This window comes from Ovis canadensis, chromosome 1 (genome assembly GCF_042477335.2).
Source record: "Ovis canadensis isolate MfBH-ARS-UI-01 breed Bighorn chromosome 1, ARS-UI_OviCan_v2, whole genome shotgun sequence".
Taxonomy (NCBI): domain Eukaryota; kingdom Metazoa; phylum Chordata; class Mammalia; order Artiodactyla; family Bovidae; genus Ovis; species Ovis canadensis.
The window spans coordinates 113,468,776-113,494,134 of record NC_091245.1 but is presented as its reverse complement, the minus strand read 5'-3'; the positions used below and the strand labels follow the sequence as shown (position 1 = coordinate 113,494,134).

General features: G+C 59.7%; 11 non-coding genes across 11 annotated transcripts; 3 read left to right on the top strand and 8 right to left on the bottom strand.

Moving 5' to 3' along the window:
* Positions 1-3,353: 3,353 nt before the first annotated feature.
* On the bottom strand, positions 3,354-3,425 carry TRNAE-CUC (transfer RNA glutamic acid (anticodon CUC)). The gene has a single exon. It is a non-coding gene; the product is annotated as a tRNA-Glu (tRNA).
* Positions 3,426-3,703: 278 nt separating this feature from the next.
* Positions 3,704-3,775, bottom strand: TRNAG-UCC (transfer RNA glycine (anticodon UCC)). The gene has a single exon. It is a non-coding gene; the product is annotated as a tRNA-Gly (tRNA).
* Positions 3,776-4,516: 741 nt separating this feature from the next.
* TRNAD-GUC (transfer RNA aspartic acid (anticodon GUC)) lies at positions 4,517-4,588 on the bottom strand. Its single transcript has one exon. It is a non-coding gene; the product is annotated as a tRNA-Asp (tRNA).
* Positions 4,589-5,143: 555 nt separating this feature from the next.
* Positions 5,144-5,226, top strand: TRNAL-CAG (transfer RNA leucine (anticodon CAG)). The gene has a single exon. It is a non-coding gene; the product is annotated as a tRNA-Leu (tRNA).
* Positions 5,227-6,719: 1,493 nt separating this feature from the next.
* On the top strand, positions 6,720-6,790 carry TRNAG-GCC (transfer RNA glycine (anticodon GCC)). The gene has a single exon. It is a non-coding gene; the product is annotated as a tRNA-Gly (tRNA).
* A 5,084-nt stretch (positions 6,791-11,874) lies between these two features.
* On the bottom strand, positions 11,875-11,946 carry TRNAE-CUC (transfer RNA glutamic acid (anticodon CUC)). Its single transcript has one exon. It is a non-coding gene; the product is annotated as a tRNA-Glu (tRNA).
* A 278-nt stretch (positions 11,947-12,224) lies between these two features.
* TRNAG-UCC (transfer RNA glycine (anticodon UCC)) lies at positions 12,225-12,296 on the bottom strand. Its single transcript has one exon. It is a non-coding gene; the product is annotated as a tRNA-Gly (tRNA).
* An 812-nt stretch (positions 12,297-13,108) lies between these two features.
* On the bottom strand, positions 13,109-13,180 carry TRNAD-GUC (transfer RNA aspartic acid (anticodon GUC)). The gene has a single exon. It is a non-coding gene; the product is annotated as a tRNA-Asp (tRNA).
* A 692-nt stretch (positions 13,181-13,872) lies between these two features.
* Positions 13,873-13,943, bottom strand: TRNAG-GCC (transfer RNA glycine (anticodon GCC)). Its single transcript has one exon. It is a non-coding gene; the product is annotated as a tRNA-Gly (tRNA).
* Positions 13,944-15,382: 1,439 nt separating this feature from the next.
* TRNAL-CAG (transfer RNA leucine (anticodon CAG)) lies at positions 15,383-15,465 on the bottom strand. Its single transcript has one exon. It is a non-coding gene; the product is annotated as a tRNA-Leu (tRNA).
* A 560-nt stretch (positions 15,466-16,025) lies between these two features.
* On the top strand, positions 16,026-16,097 carry TRNAD-GUC (transfer RNA aspartic acid (anticodon GUC)). The gene has a single exon. It is a non-coding gene; the product is annotated as a tRNA-Asp (tRNA).
* The last annotated feature ends 9,262 nt before the right edge of the window (positions 16,098-25,359 follow it).

The window sequence follows — 25,359 nt, the reverse complement described above, 5'->3', positions numbered from 1 at the left end:
TGTCCTTGTTCCTCCTCCCCTTCCTACGCAGTACTGGTACGGTTGATCCGTTGAGCCCGGCTCCTCATTCATCCCTCGGTCCCTGACTGCGCCCTTGGGAAGCCCCAAGCGGCTTTCCTGTGTCTGAGAGTCTGTGGCTGGTTGGCCCAGGGATTCATTTGTACAACACTTTAGAGTCCACCCATCCGTGACCTTGTCTGTTTGACTTCCCTCACCAAGGGTAATATTCTGCAGCTCCAGCCGCCGTTGCTGCCAGTGACACTATCTGCCTCTTGTGGACGGCTCGGTGACATCCCATTCTCTCCCTTTCTCTGATACTGCATCTTGGTGGCTGAGCCTTTGGGGATGGGCACTAGGGTTTTCTCCACGTCTCGGCTATGGCAAACGGTGCTGCTGTGACTGTGGGGGTTGCATGTGTCTTTCCGAATGAAGAGCTGCGCCTTTCGTGGATATGTACCCAGGGTGGGGTTGGCATAGCTCACCTGTTTTCCGCTGACTTCATTGCCTGCTGAGTTAGTTTTCTTTTGAAAGCTTACTCCGACGTCGTAGTCACGGTTGTTGCGGAAGTACAGTGGATTCCCAATATTGTGCTGGTTTCCGGTGAACCGCAGTGTGATCCTGTTTTGCTTGTGCAGATCGCGAGTGTCATATATGGTTTCAGATTCTCTTCCACTTGAGGTTACTCCAGGGCACTGACGCTGATTCCCTGTGTTGAACTGGATAACCTTGGCGCTTCTCCCTTTAGACAGGGTCCTGCGTATCTGTGCGTTGCAGCTCCCCAGTCATCCCTCCAGCGCTGCCTTTCCGCTTGCGTTACCCTAAGGTGGGTTTCTGCGTGAGTCGGTTTCTCCTGGCAAATAGCTTCGTTTTGTATTATTTTCCATGCTCCACATGCCTCGGTCCAACGCGGTCTGACATTCTCTGCCGAGTGTAAGAGTCTCCAGCTGCATCATTGCTTGTGACAACTGGCAATTCTTGACGTGTTTCTGATGCCTGAGTGATGGCGCCATGCTGCATCGATGCCACCCCTTCTTGGGCCCGCCGTGTGTGGCTGGGCGCTGGGGTTTGCTCCGTGTACGGGCCCTGGCAGGCGGTGCTGCCGAGGTGGTGGCGGTGTCCGGACCCTCAGACCTCCCCGAGGTTTGCCCTCTGCGGGCGTGTGCCCTGGAGGGCTGACTGTGCCCGGTCACATGGGAGCTCTCCTTGGCCCTCATGAAATCACAGCCACCTGCGCTGCCAGCCACCCCCGCCCCATCCCACCCTGAGGCCCCAGCAGTGTCACCCCCGACACTGGACACTCCCTCCCGATGGGTGGTGACTTTGGTCTCTGGGGCGGTACGGTGGGCCCACCCATCTCGGACCGGGTCTGGCCCCCAGCTGGCGCTGGCGCTCCGTTTCTGTCCTTCGCTTGCCTGCGTCCTAGCCTCCGCCCAGAGCCACAGCCCGCCGCCGAGCCTGAGCAGCCTGTGGCACCGAGCACCAGTGTGGCTCGCCCCCGCTCACCCGCCACCCGACCCAAATGGAGTGCTCACCCGCCATCTTCCTCACGCCACAGCCCCGTCACTGTCACGGCCTGCCCTCTGCCTTTCCCGCCAGACTCCAGGCTCGGCCCCACCTCCCCACCCAACATCCCCCTGGAGCTCGGGCTATCCCTCACACGTCCTGCCCTGGCCTGCCCTGCCCTGGCGTTCACCAGTGCGGGCCTCCCTCTGGCTCCGCAGCCCCAGCCCAACCCCCACGCCCACCCCTACCTACCGCAGATCCGTCCCAGCCTCTCACATGTGCCTGGCACGGCTTCGCCGCCGCGCCCATGCTTCTGTAGAGGCCCTGCTCGAGTGGCCTGCCGATCTTTCGGCCAGGTCCCCGAGAGCCCCACGCCGCCCCTTCCCGCCGGCCGTCCATGCAGACGCCCCGACCAAGCACCCCGGGGCCTGCCTCCCAGCTCCCTGCTCACCGCCGCGCCCTCTGCTCGCGATCGCCCTGCGCGGGTCCCTGATCCACGTGGGGCGCCCACCAGCCATGGCCCCAAGCACCTTCCTCCGATACTCTCCCCCATGCACTCTGACGCCCACAGCCCCGGCAGGGAACTCGAGGAAACCTCCTTTGGCGACGGCAAGCACACGTCGGGCCACAGGGGCTCCTTTCCCACAGGGCACTCGCCTTTGTGCCATCGCACCCGAGTGTGCCGCCCTCGCCGCACGTTGGTGCCTTTCGTCTGCCGTCCACTTCCCCTCCGAAGGACACAGTCCTTGAACAGACGTGAAACCCTTTGGGGATAGACCAGCCGAGACGGGGCCAAGAGGAGACTGTGCTGGAGGATCACCCTCGCGCAGAGTTCCTAGGGGAAGACGGTGACAGGGTGGGGAGAGGGATGGAGTGGATCCTGGATAGACAGTTTGGAGAGAATGGGAAACTATTCGATGTCATAACTAGGGGAGGGGTGCGTGGAACAGGGCGCTCTGTGTGTGTGTGTGTGTGTGTGTGTGTGTGTGTGTGTGCACCCGAGTGCCCACCTTTGGTTACGAGTGGGGGAGGGAGGCCTGGGTAAATCTTGCCTCAGTCCAGTAGGATTGAGAGCTGTGGTCAGGCAAGGGAAACAGCACGATGGTCGGGTTGTCCTCCCTGGCAGGCATCGCTGCCCCCGGGCGACTGAACTGCTACCCATGCCTCCCGGGCGCCGTGGTCCGCCTCCCAGAGCCCACTCAAGACCAGAACCCTCTTGGAGTCGCCAGCGGCACACGGGAGTCACAGCCAGCCCGGGACCTGGCGCGCACTGGCCAAGCCGCCCAGAGAGGTGGCTGGCATGAGAGACACGACAAGGCAGGCGGTCCGTGGCCACGGCCCCCACTCCCAGAGGCAGATCCCCCTCGCTCACCTTCGGCTGTGGCCACCGCCCCTGCCGCTGCTGGCCCCCAGCTGGCGACCGCCACAGCCCACGCCCCTACCCCCAGCCCTACCCCCACCCCTACCGCCGCCGGCCCTATCCAAGCCCACCTCCTCACCACCACCCACAGCAGGAGAACCAGCACAAGCCCAGGAGCATCACCGCCACCACCAGGGGCAGCAGCCGCAGCCCCTCAGGAGGGAGGGAGGCGGGGGGTGGGGTTGGGGGGGGGGGGGCTGGTGGATGGGAGGCCTGAGGCGCGTCGTGGTGGAAGCGGCGCGAGGTTGCCACTGCGGCCAAAACCTTTGCCCCGCGGGACGGCGGAGGTGGCCTGAATCGTGCTGGGGCTGGACGGGCAGGGTCCCGGGGGCCTCTGGCGCAGCGCTGAGCAAGCGTAGGCTAAGAAAAGGGTGGCAGGGTGTCCAGCGAGGACGTGGGCAGGTGGCAGGCGGAGAGGAAGAAGAAAGGCTTCCCTGACCGGGAATCGAACCCGGGCCGCGGCGGTGAGAGCGCCGAATCCTAACCACTAGACCACCAGGGAGCGTCGGGGTTCAGCCCTCGCCTGCTCCTGGTGAGCCCCGCGCCTCCATGCCACCCGCCCGTGCCACCTTGCTGCCCACACCCGGCCTTTGCAAGTGCAGCCGCCTGCCCTGCCGTGCCGTCTTGCTTTCAGCACCCTCAAAACACCGCGCGCGCCGCCGGCTTCTCGCACACACGCCAAAAGCCGCCGGCCAGCGGGCTGGCTCCCTGCTCCCACCTCTCTGTCCCCCGAACGCCCCTGCCGGGAGAGCGCTGGAACTCAGCAAAAGGTCGGCCCGCTGCGTTGGCCGGGAATCGAACCCGGGTCAACTGCTTGGAAGGCAGCTATGCTCACCACTATACCACCAACGCTCCACAGCCCGGGCGGCCGCCAGACGCCGGCCCCGGGCTCGCCCCAGCATACTCTCGCCGCCGCCTCCGCATCCCTGCCCCGACGCCCCGTCAGCCGGAGGCTTGCGCCGCCGCCGCCGGCGCTCCCAGCAGCCACGCGGCGCCCCGAGCGCGCCAGCGCCACGCGGTCGCCGGGAATCCACCGGCCCCACCGCCCCAGGGCGGCGCCCCCGCGGCCTTGCGGCCCTCCGGCCCTTCGCTCCCCGCCGCGGCCCGCCAACGCCTCCCCGCCCTCACCCCCGGCGGGCAACGCGGGGCACGCAGCTTCCAGCACCCAGCTGGCCAAAGCGCTACTCCACCGGGCGCTGGGCGAGGCCACTTCCCACGACGACAAGGGGACACGGGACCCACCTGCCTGCACGCGGCGGGGCCGTCGCGAGCCTACGAGCCCACTCAGGCAGCCACTGGGGGTCGGCGCGTGGGCGGGCGGCCGGCCGGCCGCCAGATCCGGCTATGGTCGGGCAAGGCCGTGGGGTCGCCAAGGAGGCCCTCGCTCCGCCGTGGCGACCGTGCGCCCGCCGACGACAAAGGGCTCAGGCTGGAGCGCTGCACGGGCAGAGGGGGTCGCCGGGAGCTAGGCCGGGCACCGCCGTCGGCGGCGCCCTGGCGCCTCGCCCAAAGACGTCGGGAGGAGGCGAAGGGCCCTCCGGGGCCTGGCGGCAGGACAGAGAGCGACCGCGGCCACCAAAAAGGGTGTGTTGCCTCCCCGTCGGGGAATCGAACCCCGGTCTCCCGCGTGACAGGCGGGGATACTCACCACTATACTAACGAGGACGGCGGCGACCGTCCTGCCGCCCGGCCGCCCTCGGGCTCTCGGGCTGCCTGCCCACGCCTCCCCTTGCCCAGCACGGGCCGCCGGCCACCACGGGTCCCGACCCAACCGCGCACCAGACCAACCGCCTCGGTCACAGCGGCAGCCCGCCACCCCGACAGGGACCCGGACCCCCGGGGCACTGGACCCTCCCCAGCGCGCCGCCTCTTGCCTCCAACGCGGGCGTTCCGCCGGGAGAAGGGGGCGCGAGAAGGCAAGCGGGGCTGCGACGACACGGTGGGCGCGCGCCGGCCGGCGTCGGGCCAGGACAGGCGCGGGTGGGGAGGGGCCGGCCCGCCCAGGGCCCTCTGGGTCCGCGGCGCGAGCGGCGGCGGAGCCAGGCGCCTCGGCCGGCCGCCGCGCGCCGGCTCCGTCGACCCCCACTCCGGACGCCCGCCCGCCTGCCTGCCTGCCTGCCTGCCTGGCGTGGCGCCGCCCGCGGCCCGCCAAGGGCGCCGGTGCTCGCGCCGCGTCGGGTCCCAGCCAGGCGAGCGGCCACGCGCCCAGCCAGGCCCGCCGTCAGGATGGCCGAGCGGTCTAAGGCGCTGCGTTCAGGTCGCAGTCTCCCCTGGAGGCGTGGGTTCGAATCCCACTCCTGACAAGCCAGCCTTTTGGCCCGCCGGACAAACGCACCCGTCCTCCGCGCGCCACTGCCTTTCTCCACACACGCCCTCCCGCCGCCACCTGCACCCCCACAGAAGGCACCTTCAGTCCTTCTCAGCGCATCTTTCCTCGCCAGCTGGCTGCAGCTGCAGCTGCTGCTTTTCCTGCCTCCCTGCCTCCCCCTGGCCCACACTCGCCCACCCTCCCACTTCCACTCCCACAGCCCCGCCGCGCCCCGCCCCCGGCCGCGCCGAAGCACGCAGCCCCGCGGCGGGTGGCAAGCCCTCCTCCCTTCGCCGGCGCTCCGACTTCTGCCCGGGGAACGGCCTACTCGCCCTCGCAGCCTTGCTTCCACGGCTGCCCCCGCCAGCTCTCCCGCCAGGCCGGCACCCCGTCCTCCGCGCCCGCCCCGCCGGCCCGCCTGCGCTCCCCAGCCACAGCGAGGCGGCCGAGCCCCCGCCTTGCCCGCCAAGGGGCTGCCGCGTGCCCTCGACCCTTCTCCGCCGTGCGTTCTTGGCCGGGCCGCAACCTGCCTGCCGCCCGCCCTGGACGCGTGCCATCCAGCCTTCCTGCTGGCCAGCGCACACCGGCCTTCCTTGCACGAGTCCGTCCCGGGAAGGGTGCTCCGCTGGGGAGGGAGCGGAAGCCCTGCGTGCCCGTCCAGCCCACCCCCCGGCGCCCGGCCCGCGCCCCCGACCTCGGCGCCACGGCGCCCGTTCCCGTGGGAAGCCGCTGCCCCGGCCGGAGCCAAGCCCGCCCTGGCTCGCTCCCTGCCTCTCAGCCCGCAGTCCCCGAGCCAGGAGCCGCGCTGCCAAAGGGCCCCTGCTCACCACCACCACCCCGTCAGAGCCGGACCCCGGGAGCGCGGTCGGCCAGAGCGCAGGAGCCAGGCTCACACGCCTTTGGGTCCCTGGGCCTGAGCGCGGGTCTAAGGATGGGATGGCGGGGGGAGGGCGGGTAGGGGGCGGTGGCGGAGGCGCTCGGAGGCGTCGCCCTCCCGCGCTCGCGCTTCCCGCACAGACCGAGCCCGGCGTCCCTTCCCCCGCCCGCTCTCGCACGCCCCACCCCGGCACGGCCGGAAAGCCAGCCCGCCAGAGGGACTTTGGGCCGGGACCCGGCGGTCGCTGAGAGGCACGTCTGCGCGCGGCCGCAGCGACCACGCAGCGCCTGCACCTGACAGGGATCCCGGCGCCGGGCAGACGGCGTCGGCTCCCGGCGCCCTCACGCGACACCGACAGGGTCGCGGCGGCCGTGGTCGGCGCAGAAGGCGCGGGACGGGCCGCGTGGGCCCGCGTCCCGTCGCCCCGGGCTCCCTCCGAGAGCGCCGCGCCCCGGGGTCCTGCACGTGCCCGGATCCTGTCTTACAGGTCGCCCGCCCGTCGTCTCCCGCTGCAACGGGGCAGAGAGATGCCCACGGGCGAGCAGTGAGCAGCGGCGGGCGGGTGGCGGCCAGCGCCTGAGGGGCAGCGACGGGCGGCGCTGGCCACCGGTGCATGGGTGGTTCAGTGGTAGAATTCTCGCCTGCCACGCGGGAGGCCCGGGTTCGATTCCCGGCCCATGCAGCCCCAGCGTCCCCTTTTGGTCCCACGGTGCGGCCCCAGAGCCCAACTAGGTCTGCCCGCTGAAACGCGCTCGAGGCAGCGCTCCTGCAAACGCTGGCTGGCTACCTGCCGCCCGCTGCCTCTCCCACACAGATGCCCAGGACCCCTCCCCACCTCACCCACAAAAGGCCCTGCTGCCAAGCCTTCGTGGCCCCAAACCCTGCGGGCTCAGCCGCCCGTGCGTCCAGGCACCTTTCTTGTGTTTGCTCGCGTCCTCACCCGGACCCAGCCGAGGGCTCGGGGACTGCACTGGCAGGAATACCCCACCGCTGGCAGCCGCCCGCACCACACTTCATCTTTCACAACGTCCGTCTCCAAGCTCCCTGCCTCACTCTCCCCACACTCCGAGAGAAATCAATCACACTACGTTTGCACAGCCAGGAGCAAGGGAGCTGCCACATCTGGCAAGCATACCTCCCTTTTGCCTGCAGGGTCCCTGGACCACGTCTTGCAGGACGAGTTCCAAAGAAGTCCACCAGCTGCCGGCCCTCGCCCTCGGGCCTGGCCTCGGCAGAAACAGGTTTCCAACAGCAACGCCCTCACCGCCTCAAACACCACCCCTTCCCCCTGAAACCCTCTTGCGCGCCTCACCTCAGCATCAGCCCTGCCCCAAGAGCACCCCCACCTCAGCCTGCAGCCTCACTGTCGTCCCCCTACTCCCCCACATGCACCCATCCCACCCCCAGCTCCCCGCCTCCCCCATCTCCACACACCCCGCCCCCCACGCCCCGTTCCTCCCTGAGCCGTTCCAAATCCCACTCTTGCCAAGGAACCTGCCTTTGCATCTGTCCCACTGGCCTGCCTCCCCCCACCCCCCGCTTCAAGCCACGGCCTGCTCCTTTTTCTGCTTCTTCGAACACAAGTAGAACGGATTCACATTCCTGGGTGAGTCTCAGGTGCCCGGCAAAGTGATTCAGTCCCCTGTTCTTTGCCAGGTGGTCTTCCAGTGTAGGTGAAGGCGAGATACAGATACACTTCTCCTGCTACAGAGGAAAGCTCTGTTGCTCTTCTACTGTAAGCACAGTCTTTCCTATCTCTTGATCCGACTTCAACTTCGTCCCTCCCTGCCTTTCCCCTTGGGTAGCCCTATGTACGTTTTCGGGGTCTCCAGGTCGCTTTCCCCTTTGCGCATAGATTCGTCTGTATTCGTCGTTAAGAGTCCACAGAGCTTTCTCCCGATCCAAGCGACTCACTTCACTGAGCGGACCCTTCTGTGGGTCCGTCTGACCTTGCGGCCCATGGCGATGGCGGCTCCTTCTTGAGGGCTGCGTCATATTCCACGGTACAGATATCCCTCACCTTCTTGTGCCGGCCACGTGCCGACGGGCACTTGGGCGTTTCCCGCGGGTCTCGGCTCCGGCACAGAGGGCTGCGGTGACCCTGGGGGATGCCTGCATCTCTCCCCATTAGGGGTATTTGTCGTCTTTTCCCGACGCGTGCCCAGGGTTGGCTTTCCTGGATCATAATGGAAGCTCTTCTTTTTCCTATTGCTGGACTGATCCTCGACTGACTGACTTCGACGGAGTAGCACTTGTCCTGGAAGCGTAGTTGATCTACAACCTGGTGTGCGTTTCCGCTGTACAGCGTTGGGGTTCAGTCCTGTCTGTGGGTGGGTGGGGGGGGGGCTCATGTGTTCAGCTCGTTTCCATTGCGGGTGATGACAGCATATGGGATCTCATTCCCTGCGGTATCCCGCGTGTCCTTGTTCCTCCTCCCCTTCCTACGCAGTACTGGTACGGTTGATCCGTTGAGCCCGGCTCCTCATTCATCCCTCGGTCCCTGACTGCGCCCTTGGGAAGCCCCAAGCGGCTTTCCTGTGTCTGAGAGTCTGTGGCTGGTTGGCCCAGGGATTCATTTGTACAACACTTTAGAGTCCACCCATCCGTGACCTTGTCTGTTTGACTTCCCTCACCAAGGGTAATATTCTGCAGCTCCAGCCGCCGTTGCTGCCAGTGACACTATCTGCCTCTTGTGGACGGCTCGGTGACATCCCATTCTCTCCCTTTCTCTGATACTGCATCTTGGTGGCTGAGCCTTTGGGGATGGGCACTAGGGTTTTCTCCACGTCTCGGCTATGGCAAACGGTGCTGCTGTGACTGTGGGGGTTGCATGTGTCTTTCCGAATGAAGAGCTGCGCCTTTCGTGGATATGTACCCAGGGTGGGGTTGGCATAGCTCACCTGTTTTCCGCTGACTTCATTGCCTGCTGAGTTAGTTTTCTTTTGAAAGCTTACTCCGACGTCGTAGTCACGGTTGTTGCGGAAGTACAGTGGATTCCCAATATTGTGCTGGTTTCCGGTGAACCGCAGTGTGATCCTGTTTTGCTTGTGCAGATCGCGAGTGTCATATATGGTTTCAGATTCTCTTCCACTTGAGGTTACTCCAGGGCACTGACGCTGATTCCCTGTGTTGAACTGGATAACCTTGGCGCTTCTCCCTTTAGACAGGGTCCTGCGTATCTGTGCGTTGCAGCTCCCCAGTCATCCCTCCAGCGCTGCCTTTCCGCTTGCGTTACCCTAAGGTGGGTTTCTGCGTGAGTCGGTTTCTCCTGGCAAATAGCTTCGTTTTGTATTATTTTCCATGCTCCACATGCCTCGGTCCAACGCGGTCTGACATTCTCTGCCGAGTGTAAGAGTCTCCAGCTGCATCATTGCTTGTGACAACTGGCAATTCTTGACGTGTTTCTGATGCCTGAGTGATGGCGCCATGCTGCATCGATGCCACCCCTTCTTGGGCCCGCCGTGTGTGGCTGGGCGCTGGGGTTTGCTCCGTGTACGGGCCCTGGCAGGCGGTGCTGCCGAGGCGGTGGCGGTGTCCGGACCCTCAGACCTCCCCGAGGTTTGCCCTCTGCGGGCGTGTGCCCTGGAGGGCTGACTGTGCCCGGTCACATGGGAGCTCTCCTTGGCCCTCATGAAATCACAGCCACCTGCGCTGCCAGCCACCCCCGCCCCATCCCACCCTGAGGCCCCAGCAGTGTCACCCCCGACACTGGACACTCCCTCCCGATGGGTGGTGACTTTGGTCTCTGGGGCGGTACGGTGGGCCCACCCATCTCGGACCGGGTCTGGCCCCCAGCTGGCGCTGGCGCTCCGTTTCTGTCCTTCGCTTGCCTGCGTCCTAGCCTCCGCCCAGAGCCACAGCCCGCCGCCGAGCCTGAGCAGCCTGTGGCACCGAGCACCAGTGTGGCTCGCCCCCGCTCACCCGCCACCCGACCCAAATGGAGTGCTCACCCGCCATCTTCCTCACGCCACAGCCCCGTCACTGTCACGGCCTGCCCTCTGCCTTTCCCGCCAGACTCCAGGCTCGGCCCCACCTCCCCACCCAACATCCCCCTGGAGCTCGGGCTATCCCTCACACGTCCTGCCCTGGCCTGCCCTGCCCTGGCGTTCACCAGTGCGGGCCTCCCTCTGGCTCCGCAGCCCCAGCCCAACCCCCACGCCCACCCCTACCTACCGCAGATCCGTCCCAGCCTCTCACATGTGCCTGGCACGGCTTCGCCGCCGCGCCCATGCTTCTGTAGAGGCCCTGCTCGAGTGGCCTGCCGATCTTTCGGCCAGGTCCCCGAGAGCCCCACGCCGCCCCTTCCCGCCGGCCGTCCATGCAGACGCCCCGACCAAGCACCCCGGGGCCTGCCTCCCAGCTCCCTGCTCGCCGCCGCGCCCTCTGCTCGCGATCGCCCTGCGCGGGTCCCTGATCCACGTGGGGCGCCCACCAGCCATGGCCCCAAGCACCTTCCTCCGATACTCTCCCCCATGCACTCTGACGCCCACAGCCCCGGCAGGGAACTCGAGGAAACCTCCTTTGGCGACGGCAAGCACACGTCGGGCCACAGGGGCTCCTTTCCCACAGGGCACTCGCCTTTGTGCCATCGCACCCGAGTGTGCCGCCCTCGCCGCACGTTGGTGCCTTTCGTCTGCCGTCCACTTCCCCTCCGAAGGACACAGTCCTTGAACAGACGTGAAACCCTTTGGGGATAGACCAGCCGAGACGGGGCCAAGAGGAGACTGTGCTGGAGGATCACCCTCGCGCAGAGTTCCTAGGGGAAGACGGTGACAGGGTGGGGAGAGGGATGGAGTGGATCCTGGATAGACAGTTTGGAGAGAATGGGAAACTATTCGATGTCATAACTAGGGGAGGGGTGCGTGGAACAGGGCGCTCTGTGTGTGTGTGTGTGTGTGTGTGTGTGTGTGTGCACCCGAGTGCCCACCTTTGGTTACGAGTGGGGGAGGGAGGCCTGGGTAAATCTTGCCTCAGTCCAGTAGGATTGAGAGCTGTGGTCAGGCAAGGGAAACAGCACGATGGTCGGGTTGTCCTCCCTGGCAGGCATCGCTGCCCCCGGGCGACTGAACTGCTACCCATGCCTCCCGGGCGCCGTGGTCCGCCTCCCAGAGCCCACTCAAGACCAGAACCCTCTTGGAGTCGCCAGCGGCACACGGGAGTCACAGCCAGCCCGGGACCTGGCGCGCACTGGCCAAGCCGCCCAGAGAGGTGGCTGGCATGAGAGACACGACAAGGCAGGCGGTCCGTGGCCACGGCCCCCACTCCCAGAGGCAGATCCCCCTCGCTCACCTTCGGCTGTGGCCACCGCCCCTGCCGCTGCTGGCCCCCAGCTGGCGACCGCCACAGCCCACGCCCCTACCCCCAGCCCTACCCCCACCCCTACCGCCGCCGGCCCTATCCAAGCCCACCTCCTCACCACCACCCACAGCAGGAGAACCAGCACAAGCCCAGGAGCATCACCGCCACCACCAGGGGCAGCAGCCGCAGCCCCTCAGGAGGGAGGGAGGCGGGGGGTGGGGTTGGGGGGGGGGGGCTGGTGGATGGGAGGCCTGAGGCGCGTCGTGGTGGAAGCGGCGCGAGGTTGCCACTGCGGCCAAAACCTTTGCCCCGCGGGACGGCGGAGGTGGCCTGAATCGTGCTGGGGCTGGGCGGGCAGGGTCCCGGGGGCCTCTGGCGCAGCGCTGAGCAAGCGTAGGCTAAGAAAAGGGTGGCAGGGTGTCCAGCGAGGACGTGGGCAGGTGGCAGGCGGAGAGGAAGAAGAAAGGCTTCCCTGACCGGGAATCGAACCCGGGCCGCGGCGGTGAGAGCGCCGAATCCTAACCACTAGACCACCAGGGAGCGTCGGGGTTCAGGCCTCGCCTGCTCCTGGTGAGCCCCGCGCCTCCATGCCACCCGCCCGTGCCACCTTGCTGCCCACACCCGGCCTTTGCAAGTGCAGCCGCCTGCCCTGCCGTGCCGTCTTGCTTTCAGCACCCTCAAAACACCGCGCGCGCCGCCGGCTTCTCGCACACACGCCAAAAGCCGCCGGCCAGCGGGCTGGCTCCCTGCTCCCACCTCTCTGTCCCCCGAACGCCCCTGCCGGGAGAGCGCTGGAACTCAGCAAAAGGTCGGCCCGCTGCGTTGGCCGGGAATCGAACCCGGGTCAACTGCTTGGAAGGCAGCTATGCTCACCACTATACCACCAACGCTCCACAGCCCGGGCGGCCGCCAGACTCCGGCCCCCGGCTCGCCCCAGCATACTCTCGCCGCCGCCTCCGCATCCCTGCCCCGACGCCCCGTCAGCCGGAGGCTTGCGCCGCCGCCGCCGGCGCCCCCAGCAGCCACGCGGCGCCCCAAGCGCGCCAGCGCCACGCGGTCGCCGGGAATCCACCGGCCCCACCGCCCCAGGGCGGCGCCCCCGCGGCCTTGCGGCCCTCCGGCCCTTCGCTCCCCGCCGCGGCCCGCCAACGCCTCCCCGCCCTCACCCCCGGCGGGCAACGCGGGGCACGCAGCTTCCAGCACCCAGCTTCCAGCACCCAGCTGGCCAAAGCCCTACCCCACCGGGCGCTGGGCGAGGCGACTTCCCACGATGACAAGGGGACACGGGACCCACCTGCCTCCACGCGTCGCGGTGCCGTGCCGAGCCGCGCGGCATGGCCGTCGCGAGGCTTCGAGCCCACTCAGGCAGCCACTGTGGGTCGGTGCGTGGGCTGGCGGCCACGCAGGGCCTGCCCCTGACAGGGATACCGGCGCCGCCCCCCGTCCCCCACGCGCGACAACCAAAGGGTTGCTATGGTCGGGCAAGGCCTTGGGGTCGCCGTGGCGACCGTGCGCCCGCCGACGACAAAGGGCTCAGGCTGGAGCGCTGCACGGACAGAGGGGGTCGCCGGGAGCTAGGCCGGGCACCGCCGTTGGCGGCCCCCTGGCGCCTCGCCCAAAGACGGCGGGAGGGGACGAAGGGCCCTCGGGGGCCTGGCGGCAGGACAGAGAGCGACCGCGGCCACCAAAAAGGGTGTGTTGCCTCCCCGTCGGGGAATCGAACCCCGGTCTCCCGCGTGACAGGCGGGGATACTCACCACTATACTAACGAGGACAGCGGCGATCCGTCCTCCGAGAGCGCTGCCCCCCAACCGCTCTCGGGCTCTCGTGCTGCCTGCCGACACCTCCCCCTGCGCAGCTCGGGGCCCCGGGCCACCACGGGTCCCGACCCAACCCCGCACCAAACCAACCGCCTCGGTCACATCGGCAGCCCTCGACCTTGGCAGGGATTCGTTCCTTGGACTGCAAAGTGACTCAGTCCACGATTCTTTTCCATGTGATTTTCCTGTTTAGGTTAAGGCGAGATACGACTCCTTCTCATATTACACAGGAAGGCTTTGTTGCTTATCTACGCTATAGTGTTTCTTGTCTCGCTCTGAGTGCCAGTGCGATCGTAGTCTGCCTTTCCACTAGGGTAGCCCTACTGACATATTCTAAGTCTCAAAATTCGTATGCGTTGTAGGGGGATGCTGAGGTTGTATGCTGATGTGGTGATGCTCTTGGGCCGGGCTGATGCTGCGATGAGGCACAAGGGCGGCTGAGCCCGCTGGTTTCGGGCCACGGAGACTTGGCCTCAGGCCCTTTTATGGATGAGGGCGGTAGGGGTCCTGATCGACTGCGTGGGAGAGCCAGCGGGCTGCAGGTAACAGGCTCCGTTTGCAGGAGCGCTGTCTTGAGCGGGTTTCAGGGAGCAAAACTAGCTCGGTTCTGGGACTCCACTTCGGGACCAAAAGGAGATGCTGTGGCTGCATGGGCCGGGAATCGAACCCGGGCCTCCCGCGTGGCAGGCGAGAATTCTACCACTGAACCACCCATGCACCGGTGGCCAGCGCCGCCCGTCGCTGCCCCAGAGTTGCTGGCCGCCACCCGCCCGTCATTGCTCATTGCTCGCCCGTGGGCATCTATCTGCTCCACTGGAGCAGGAGACCACGGGCGGGCGACCTGTAAGACAGGATCCGGGCACGTGCAGGACCCCGGGGCGCGGCGCTCTCGGAGGGATCCCGGAGCGGCGGATGCGAGCCCACTCGGCCCGTCCCACGTTTTCTGCGCCGACCACGGCCGCCGCGACCCTTTGGTTGTCGCGCGTGGGGGCCGGGAGGCGGCGCCGGGATCCCTGTCAGGTGCATGCCCTGCGTGGTCGCTGCGTCCGCGCGCCGACCTTCCTCTCAGTGACTCCGGGTCCCGACCCAAAGTCCCTCTGGCGGGCTGGCTTTCCGGCCGGGCCGGGGTGGAGCGCGTGAGAGCGGGTGCGGGCCGGACGCCGGGCTGGAGCTGTGCCGGAAGCGCGAGCGCGGGAGGGCGACGCCTCCGAGCGCCTCCGCCGCCGCCCCCGCCCCGCCCGATAACGGCGCTCCGGCCCAAGGACCCAAAGGCGTGTGAGCCTGGCTCCTGCGCTCTGGCCGACCGCGCTCCCGGGGTCCGGCTCTGACGGGGTGGTGGTGGTGAGCAGGGGCCCTTTGGCAGAGCGGCTCCTGGCTCGGGGACTGCGGGCTGAGAGGCAGGGAGCGCGCCAGGGCGGGCTTGGCTCCGGCCGGGGCAGCGGCTTCCCACGGGAACGGGCGCCGTGGCGCCGAGGTCGGGGGCGCGGGCCGGGCGCCGGGGGGTGGGCTGGACGGGCACGCAGGGCTTTCGCTCCCTCCCCAGCGGAGCACCCTTCCCGGGACGGACTCGTGCAAGGAAGGCCGGTGTGCGCTGACCAGCAGGAAGGCTGGGTGGTATGCGTCCCAGGCGTGCGCAGGCAGGTTGCGGCCCGGCCAAGAACGCACGGCGGAGAAGGGTCGAGGGCACAGGGCAGCCCCCTGGCGGGCAAGGCGGGGATTCGGCCGCCTCGCTGTGGCTGGGGAGCGCAGGCTGGCCGGCGGGGCGGGCGCGGAGGACCGGGTGCCGGCCTGGCGGGAGAGCTGGCGGGGACGGCCGTTGAAGCAAGGCTGCGAAGGCGAGTAGGCCGTTCCCCGGGCAGAAGTCGGAGCGCCGGCGAAGGGAGGAGTGCTTGCCACCCGCCGCGGGGCTGCGTGCTTCGGCGGGGCTGCGCCATGGGAGTGGAAGTGGGAAGGTAGGCGACGATGGGCGACAGTGGGCGTGGGTGAGGCGGGGATGCAGGAAAAGCTGCAGCTGCAGCCAGCTGGCGAGGAAAGATGAGCCAAGGACTGAAGTTTCCTGGTGTGGGGGTGCAGGTGGCGGCAGGAGGGCGTGTGTGGAGAAAGGCAGTGGCGCGCGGAGGACGGGTGCGTTTGTCCGGCGGGCCAAAAGGCTGGTTTGTCAGGAGTGGGATTCGAACCCACGCCTCCAGGGGAGACTGCGACCTGAACGCAGCGCCTTAGACCGCTCGGCCATCCTGACGGCGGGCCTGGCTGGGCGCGTGGCCGCTCGCCTGGCTGGGACCCGACGCGGCGCGAGCACCGGCGCCCTTGGCGGGCCACGCGGGGGGCCACGCCAGGCAGGCAGGCAGGCAGGCAGGCAGGCAGGCGGGCGTCCGGAGTGGGGGTCGAGGGGAGCCGCCGCGCGGCGGCCGGCCGAGGCGCCTGGCTCCGCCGCCGCTCGCGCCGCGGACCCAGAGGGCCCTGGGCGGGCCGGCCCCTCCCCACCCGCGCCTGTCCTGGCCCGACGCCGGCCGGCGCGCGCCCACCGTGTCGTCGCAGCCCCGCTTGCCTTCTCGCGCCCCCTTCTCCCGGCGGAACGCCCGCGTTGGAGGCAAGAGGCGGCGCGCTGGGGAGGGTCCAGTGCCCCGGGGGTCCGGGTCCCTGTCGGGGTGGCGGGCTGCCGCTGTGACCGAGGCGGTTGGTCTGGTGCGCGGTTGGGTCGGGACCCGTGGTGGCCGGCGGCCCGTGCTGGGCAAGGGGAGGCGTGGGCAGGCAGCCCGAGAGCCCGAGGGCGGCCGGGCGGCAGGACGGTCGCCGCCGTCCTCGTTAGTATAGTGGTGAGTATCCCCGCCTGTCACGCGGGAGACCGGGGTTCGATTCCCCGACGGGGAGGCAACACACCCTTTTTGGTGGCCGCGGTCGCTCTCTGTCCTGCCGCCAGGCCCCGGAGGGCCCTTCGCCTCCTCCCGACGTCTTTGGGCGAGGCGCCAGGGCGCCGCCGACGGCGGTGCCCGGCCTAGCTCCCGGCGACCCCCTCTGCCCGTGCAGCGCTCCAGCCTGAGCCCTTTGTCGTCGGCGGGCGCACGGTCGCCACGGCGGAGCGAGGGCCTGTTGGCGACCCCACGGCCTTGCCCGACCATAGCCGGATCTGGCGGCCGGCCGGCCGCCCGCCCACGCGCCGACCCCCAGTGGCTCCCTGAGTGGGCTCGTAGGCCCGCGACGACCCCTCCGTGCGGTCGGCACAGCGTTGGGACGCGTGTAGGCGGGTGGGTCCTGGTCCCCCTATTGTCGTGGAAGTGGCCTCGCCCAGCGCCCGGTGGAGACGGGCTTTGGCCAGCTCCGTGCCCTGCATTGCCCCTCGGTGATAATGGCGTTCGCGGGCTGCGGCGGGGAACGAAAGGCCGGAGGGCCGCAAGCCCGCCGTAGCCCTTCCCGGTGGCGTTCGTTCCAGTGTATCCCGGCAGCCGCGTGGTGCTGGCGCGAATGGGGAGCCGCGCGGCTGCTGGTGGCGGCGCGGCGGCGCAGAGCCCTGAATGACGTTGCGTTCTGGCAGGGATGCGGCAGTGGCGGCGAAAGTGTCCTGGGCTGAGCCCGGTGCCGGCTTCTCCCCCGTCTTTGTAGCTGTCGTGGTTAGTAGTGAGCATATCTACCTTCTAAGCAGTTGACTCGAGTTCGATCCCTGACAACGCAGCGGGCCGACATTTTGCTGAGTTCCTCCCGTCATGGGGCATTCGGGGGAGAGAGAGCTGGGAGCAGGGAGCCCGCGGCTTTTGGGGTGCGTGCTAGAAGCCGCTGGCGCGCGCAGTGTTTTGAAAGTGCTGAAAGCAAGACGGCACGCCAGAGCAGACGGACTGCAGGATGGTCGGGCGGCTGGACTTGCAAAGGCTGGATGTGGGCAGCAAGGTGGCAAGGGGCGTGTAGCATGGAGGCGCTGGGTTCAGCGGGAGGAGGCGAGGGCCGAACCCCCACGCTCTCTGGTGGTCTGTGGTTAGGATTCGGCGGTATCTTCGCCTCGGTCTGGGGTCGATTCCCAGGCAGGGAATGGTTTATTTTTCCTCTCCTTAAACCACTCATCTCCCCGGCACGACCCTAGCGCCCTTGTAGCCCAGGGTTGCTCCGAGATCAGAAAGTAGGGCGACTAGTGTATTCTGGGTTAACTTTTTTACTTAAATTATTACAATCACCTGGGTGAGACATACTTGCAATTTGAAATCTAGGAAACAGGTGTCTTGGAGCAATGTAGTGTTTGTGAAAAGATCTCTGCATAAAATCTGCAGTAATGAGCTTGCCTCCTCGGTTTCTATTTTATAACCCGTTGATGTGTTTGGCTCTTTAGTGAGGGGTTGTAGGTTCACTCCTGCTCATGGATGTTTATCAAGTGAATATTTTGAGGCAACATCACTTTCTAACATTTAAGCTTCATTTGTAGGATAATATATTTCTGCTTCTGTATACACTAGTAGATGCTCCGCACTGGAAGTTTAGTTTTCACACCTCACCAAACTGATCCATTTATCCATTTTTCCCTCCCCACAAGGCCTTTACAATTTTGAGTCAGGAGAAGGCAATGGCAACCCACTCCAGTACTCTTGCCTGGAAAATCCCATGGATGGAGGAGCCTGGAAGGCTGCAGTCCATGGGGTCGCAGAGGGTTGGACACGACTTCACTTTCACTTTTAACTTTCATGCATTGGAGAAGGAAATGGCAATCCACTCCAGTGTTCTTGCCTGGAGAATCCCAGGGACGGGGGAGCCTGGTGGGCTGCCATCTATGGGGTCGCACAGAGTCAGACACGACTGAAGTGACTTAGCAGCAGCAGCAACTGACGTCGCAGTCTTCCTTTTTCTCCACCTTACTTTTAGACATCATTCTAATCCAGAATGCTATGAATCAATTTTCTAGTAAGAGACATTTCTTAGTTTTCCACATCCTAATCAGACTGGAGTTATCTGCAGTGAAACAAACATTCCTGTCCTTTTTTTTCCCAGAAGGAAATCCTTTGAGAGTGGCTTTCCTACAGAATCTCACAGCCAGTAGGCTGTTACAAGTGGGGGCTGCTATCACACAAAATAGCTGCAGCTCTCTACTACCATTTAGCCACAAAACACCCTTCTTTTGCCACCATGGTAACTTCACATACAGTGTTGGGAAGGTCTTGGTTTAATGTCCATTCCCATTCAAAAGGGGGAAATTGGAGGCACAGAGCAATCACTGGTTCACAGTACTTTTAACATCCAGCCTGACACATGCTGCCAGTTCTGTAAGGCACACTGCTGCTCACTGGGAATGATTCTCTGCCTCTCAGAATCATCCACTGAGTTATCCTTACTCTTCCATAAGAATAGCATTTGCAGCTGATCCTTTTTTTTCCCGCTAGCCTGCTTTCTGCTCATCAAAAATTGGAGATCCAAAGGCTTCTTTTAATTTTGTCTTTATCCCTTTCAGTTCAAGCTGATGTACTCCCTTTAAATACTTGAAGAGTTTCTTCTATGCCAATATATATTTCACTTATTGGACAAAAATCACACTCACAAATCTCTTTGAGATAAGCCCTTTTTTTACTTTGGGCTCATAGTGAGGCCAGTGGAGGCCAAGGCCCTTAATATTCTTTAAAAAGCCTCATTAAGGCAGTCTTTGAGGCATGCCCTTAAGACGGAGTGTGTTCTTTCTGTCTGAAAGAGTCTATGAGGCCTTGTTTCAGTTTTCCTTTTGTCTTAATAAAGAATCCTGTAGGTGCAGCCTTAGTTTTCTCTTTCCCCTGGGACCATGTTTTTCTGACCGTGCCTGGGTTTGATCTTCGTGTGGAGTCTCTTTCTTTCTCTGAAAAATATTGCTGAGTGGAAACTGTCTCAAGTCAAAAATGGAGCATTTTGGTTCACCTCTGTTTTCTAATATTTTGTGACAGGCAGGGAATGTACCCTCTTAGGGTTTTCAGCTGGCGCACTATAAAATTACTCCAATAGAAGACTGCCAAGAGGAAGACAGTTTGTGAATGCATGTAGCGCACATCACACAGGAGGAAACCTCATGATGGTTAATTCAAAGGAGTGGTTACAACTTGGACCACTATAATGTCTTAACAAAAGAAAATAAATTTGTAGAGAAATGACATGACAGGAAACTGTGGAAAGGTAAAGAAGGGATGGAATTAATTGAGTAAAAAAAGATATTCAAACAAATATTTGTATAGGAATGTTCATAGCAGAACTATTCACAGCAGCCAAAGAGTGACAACAACCCAAATATCCATCAGTGGATGAATATATAAACAAAATGTGGTAGATACATATGATGGCATTTTATTCAGTCATAAAATAGAATGAAGTACTGATACATACTACAATATGAATGAACTCCCAAAAGAAGTGAAAGAAGCCAGACACAAAATGTCACATAATGTGTGGTTCCACGTATATGAAATATCTAAAATAGATAACTGCAAAGGAATAGAAAGTAAATTGATGGTTTCCAAGGACTGGAAGGAGAGTATATTGGGGAATAATTGCTTAATGGATATGGGGTTTTATTTGGGGATGATAAAAATGTTTCAGACTAGACGGAGGTGGTGGTTACCTAACTTTCAGAATGCATTAAATGCCAATGAATTGTTCACTTAAAAATGGTTGATTTTATGTTATGTGAATTTCACTTAAAAACAAACAAAATTCAGTGTGGTCTCTGAAGTCCAATTGTCAGTAGGTTTAACTGTAAATCAGTATATTGATATGTTTAGCCTACCATTAATATTACTCAGCCCTGATGTTTCTCTGCCAGAAGGGACTTTTTCTTTTTTAATTCATTCCTCTTATGTAAGCAGATGAAAGCATGTTTGCACTACATCCAGAAAGGGCAGAAGCAAAAATGCTCTGAAAAAGCAGTTATCCTAAACTATAGCCCAACCAAGGGAATTCTTTTTCTTCAGTGTGCTTAGTATAATGGTGTCACCATCTGTGATGGTTAATTTTATGTGTCAACTTGACTGGGCCATGGGGTACCCAGATATTTGGTCAGACCTTAAGTCTTTCTGTGAGGCTGTTTTTGCATGGGATTAACATTTAAATCAGAAGACTGAGTAAAGCAGACTTCTCTCCCTGTTGTGGATGGGCCTCATCCAATCTGTTGGATGACCAGATAGAACAAAAAGATTGCCATCCCTCTAGGAAGAAAGAACTCATCCTGCCTAACTGCTGTCAAACTGGGAATTGTGATTTTCCTGCCTTCAGATTTGGACTGGAACATCAGCTTTTCCCCGGCTAGAGCCTGTTGGCCTTGAACTAGCTCTCCTGGTTCTCAAGCCTTCAAACTCCAACTGGAACCAAACCATCAGCTCTCAGTGTCTTGCTTGCCAACTCATGCTGTGGATCCATAATCATATGAGTCAATTCTTTATAATCTCCTTCTGTCTCTCTAGATACAAATGTATAGATAGGTACGAGTCTCCAATACTTTGGTCACCTGATGTGAACAACTGACTTACTGGAAAAGATCCTGATGCTGGGAAAGATTGAAGGCAAAAGGAGAAGAGGGCAGCAGAGGATGAGATGTTTGAAAGGTATCACCAATTCAATGGACATGAACTTGGACAAACTCTGGGAGATGATGAGGGACAGGGAGACCTGGCATGCTGCAGTCCATGGGGTCGCAAAGAGTAGGATACAACTTCAGCGACTCAACAACAACAACAGATCTCCTCATGGTTCTGTTTCTAGGAGAACCTGACTAATGCGCCATCCATCCAGTCCAGCATCCAAGAAGCTTTACAGGCCCCCTTTTCTCTCTCCTCTGATTAACTTATAGTAGGAATACTGAGTGTTCCTCAAGTTAAAGGGACCTTTCTAAAAATTGGAAACAGGATCCTGAATACAATTTTAAGAGGAAAATGTATATTTGTTAGCCCTGTACCTTCAAACTACATGGCAACTACTTGAGCTACTGAGGTGAAAATACTCACCGAAGAACTTGGCAGTGTTCTCACTGGAGGGGAAGCCAAAGGGATAAAAGAGAAAGGACTTGATCCCTAATGGATATGGTGAGTAGGAAAGGTTCTGAACTTATTTCCAAGGGTGCTGTAATTTACTTGGAGTAGAACCTGGGAAAATGTTCCTGGTTGGAAGAGTGGAGAAAGGTGACTCAGTTTGGGAAAGAAGGACCTTAGATCCAAGGGGTTGGGCGAGGAACTGACAGCCTGATACATGGGTGAGCCTGGAAAGTCGCAGACTTCAGCATGCCCTAATATCTGCAGCTGTGTGAATGAGTACAGATGGAGGCCCACATACTTACACCTAAATGTTTTAAACTTATAAATTAAGCTAGTAAACTGTGAAATAAAATAAGATCTTTCTTCCTACTTTGACAAAAGTACTCTCCTAAGGATCTATGAGGCCAGTGTTGCATTTAGAATTATGGAACTCCTCATAGTTCTGTGCCTGAGCATGGTGATACAGGGAGGACTCTATCCACTCTAGCTCCTTTCTGCACTGAAAGGGTAAACATCACTTCCATGTCCAAGCTCTTCTCAAACCCCTGCAAACAGCCTTCCTTTGGCCATCTGTGCATCTCTGCCTGCACACACTGGAGGCCTAGTCCACCTCAGCAGCCCTGATGGGAAAAGAGGCCTAATCAGAACTCAGGCATTTGTGCAGGTTGTTCCCAGGCCTAGGGGAGGGTGTAACCAGAAGAGAGCATGTCCCATTGACCCTCTGCATTGGGGAAGGGTAAATTTGGCAAACTCAGACTTAAATTGAAAGTAGGAAAAACCACTAGACCATTCAGGTATGACCTAAGTCAAATCTGTTATGATTGCTTATATAGTGGAAGTGACAAATAGATTCAAGGGATTAGATCTGATAGACAGAGTGCCTGACGAACTATGGACAGAAGTTCCTGACATGGTACAGGGGGCAGTGATCAAGACCATCCCCAAGAAAAATAAATGCAAAAAGGCAAAATGGTTGTCTGAGGAGGCCTTACAAATAGCTGAGAAAAGAAGAGAAGCTAAAGGCAAAGAAGAAAAGGAAAAATATACCCATTTGAATGCAGAGTTCCATAGAAGAGCAAGGAGAAATAAGAAAGCCTTCCTCAGTGATCAATGCAAAGAAATAGAGGAAAACAATAGAATGGGGAAGACTAGAGATCTCTTCAAGAAAATTAGACATACCAAGGGAACATTTCATGCAAAGATGGGCTCGATAAAGGACAGAAATGGTATGGACCTAACAGAAGCAGAAGATATTAAGAAGAGGTAGCAAGAATACACAGAAGAACTGTACAAAAAAGATCTTCAGGACCCAGATAACCACAATGGTGTAATCACTCACCTAGAGCCAGACATCCTGGAATGTGAAGTCAAGTGGGCCTTAGGAAACATTACTACAAACAAAACTAGTGGAAGAGATGGAATTCCACTTGAGCTATTTGAAGTCCTAAAAGACGATGCCTTGAAAGTGCTACACTCAATATGCCAGCAAATTTGGAAAACTCAGCAGTGGCCACAGGACTGGAAACGGCCAATTTTCATTCCAGTCCCCAAGAAAGGCAATGCCAAAGAATGTTCAAACTACCGCACAATTGCACTCATCTCACATGCTAGCAAAGTAGTGCTCAACATTCTTCAAGCCAGGCTTCAACAGTACTTGAACCGTAAACTTCCAGATGTTCAAGCTGGGTTTAGAAAAGGCAGAGGAACCAGAGATCAAACATCTGCTGGATCACTGAAAAAGCAGGAGAGTTCCAGAAAAACATCTACTTTTGTTTTACTGACTATGCCAAAGCCTTTGACTGTGTGGATCACAAGAAACTGTGGAAAGTTTTTCAAGAGATGGGAATACCAGTCCCCCTGACCTGCCTCCTGAGAAATCTGTATGCAGGTCAGGAAGCAACAGTTAGAACTGGACATGGAACAACAGACTGGTTCCAAATCGGGAAAGGAGTATGTCAAGGCTGTATATTGTCACCCTGCTTCTTTAAGTTATATGCAGAACACACCATGTGAAATGCTGGGCTGGTTGAAGCACAAGCTGGAATCAAGATTGCCAGGAGAAATATCAATAACCTCAGATATGCAGATGACAGCACCCTTATAGCAGAAAGCAAAGAGGAACTAAAGAGTTTCTTTAGGAAAGTGAAAGAGGAGAGAGAAAAAGTTGACTTAAAACTCAATATTCAGAAAACTAAGATCATGGCATCTGGTCCCATCACTTCATGGGAAATAAATGGGGAAACAATGGAAACAGTGACAGACTTTTTTGGGGGGGCTCCAAAATCACTGCAGATGGTGACTGCAGCCATAAAATTAAAAGACGCTCGCTCCTTGGAAGAAAAGCTGTGACCGAACTAGACAGCATATTAAAAAGCAGAGACATTACTTTACCAACAAAGGTCCGTCTAGTCAAAACTATGGTTTTTCCAGTAGTCATGTGTGGATGTGAGAGTTAGAGTATAAAGAAAGTTGAGCACCAAAGAACTGATGCTTTTGAACTGTGCTGTAGATTCTTGAGAGTCCCTTGGACTGCCAAGAGATCCAACCAGTCAATCCTAAAGAAAATCAGTCTTGAATATTCATTAGAAGGATTGATGCTAAAGTTGAAACTCCAGTACTTTGGCCCCCTTACATGAAGAACTGACTCATTGGAAAAAACCCTGATGCTGGGAAAGATTGAAGGCAGGAAGAGAAGGGGATGACAGAGGATAAGACGGTTGGATGGCATTACCAACTTGATGGACGTGAATTTGAGTAAGCTCCGGGAATTGGTGATGGACAGGGAAGCCTGGCGTACTGCAGTCCATGGGGTCACAAAGAGTTGAACATGACTGAGCAACTGAACCGAACCAACTGAAATTTGGAGAAGACCAGGATTATCATCCTTGTAGGGGGAGAGTACGGGAAAAAGGACATGTTTTCCTCAGTCAAACATGGGGAAACTACAGAAGCAAGAGAGACATACAGATTTTAGGAATGTAAGGGAGGAAGAAAGGGAGGGAAGGAAAGAAGAAATAAAGAGAGAGAAACCTCTGTGGTCAGAATGTCAGTGATAAAAGTGTTGTAAGAAAAATTATCCTTTTCTTGTTTGGCTTGACTGATCACAATCTTTCTTCCTGCTTTTCTGCCACTAAAGTTCCCTTCCATCCTTTGACCCAGATGGTGGTCACTGCAGTACCACCACACATACCACTTCAAAGCATTCTTCAGACATCCTTGAAAGTTTTCTAATATGTGTCTGAATCATTTGTAAGATCTTTCCCCACAAAGTGCTGCCTTCAGCCTCTTGACCAAGATCTCTGATAGTCTAGTGGCTAGGACCTGGGGCTTTCACCATCAAAGCCTGGGTTCAATTCCCCTTTAGTGGAAGCTGGATTTCCTTTCTGGCCACCAATATTTTATTGCTGTTGAGGCTTCCACCACCTCTTTAATAGCCAAGGCTTGCTTGCACACAATGTTTGGGGTCTGCAAGTGACCACATGGCTCTTGATTTTTGCTTGCCAATGCTGAACTCCAGGATTTTCAGATTATCGAGTGGCATGTGAAATCTTCAAGCCTCTCAAACTTCTTTCAGGTGATTCTGAAGTCAACTTTGACAATTGTGGACAACGTCTCTTGTGAGGTAAGGACTGCTGTTATGCAACTTGCCAGTTTAATAGATCATCTTTGTTCTTTTTTATTATAATTCCTGTCTTACAGGTTAAGTTAACTAGCCAATTACCATATAGAAATGCGTTCTTTTTACAAAAGACCCAATGGGTACAGTGTGGTTTTCTAGTCCTAAAATACATACAGAAGCGTAATAGATGGCTTCAACTTCCTAGTGGGGCAATTTGGAACACCCAGCTACTGCCACCAGTGGATCTGGTAAAATGACCTGGGATCGCTACATCTCTGATTGGAACTGCTCTTAGGATTTTAATGAACTAGAGGCAAAATTACATTTGTTACTAAAATGGTGTCTATGTCAATCAACCCTTAACACAGTTGTAAGTCATTTGAAATAACTCACTTGTTTTATGTAGAAATTACTTATATTGTGCACTGAGGGTGGGGGACAAGAAGCCACAGAAATTAGTAATTCCCAGTGGGGTGAGGCCCATGTAAAGGGAGTCTGTATCTGCAGAGAGGGATTTTTCACTCTTCACTGTCGCCTTGTCCCCTTCAGAAGTATA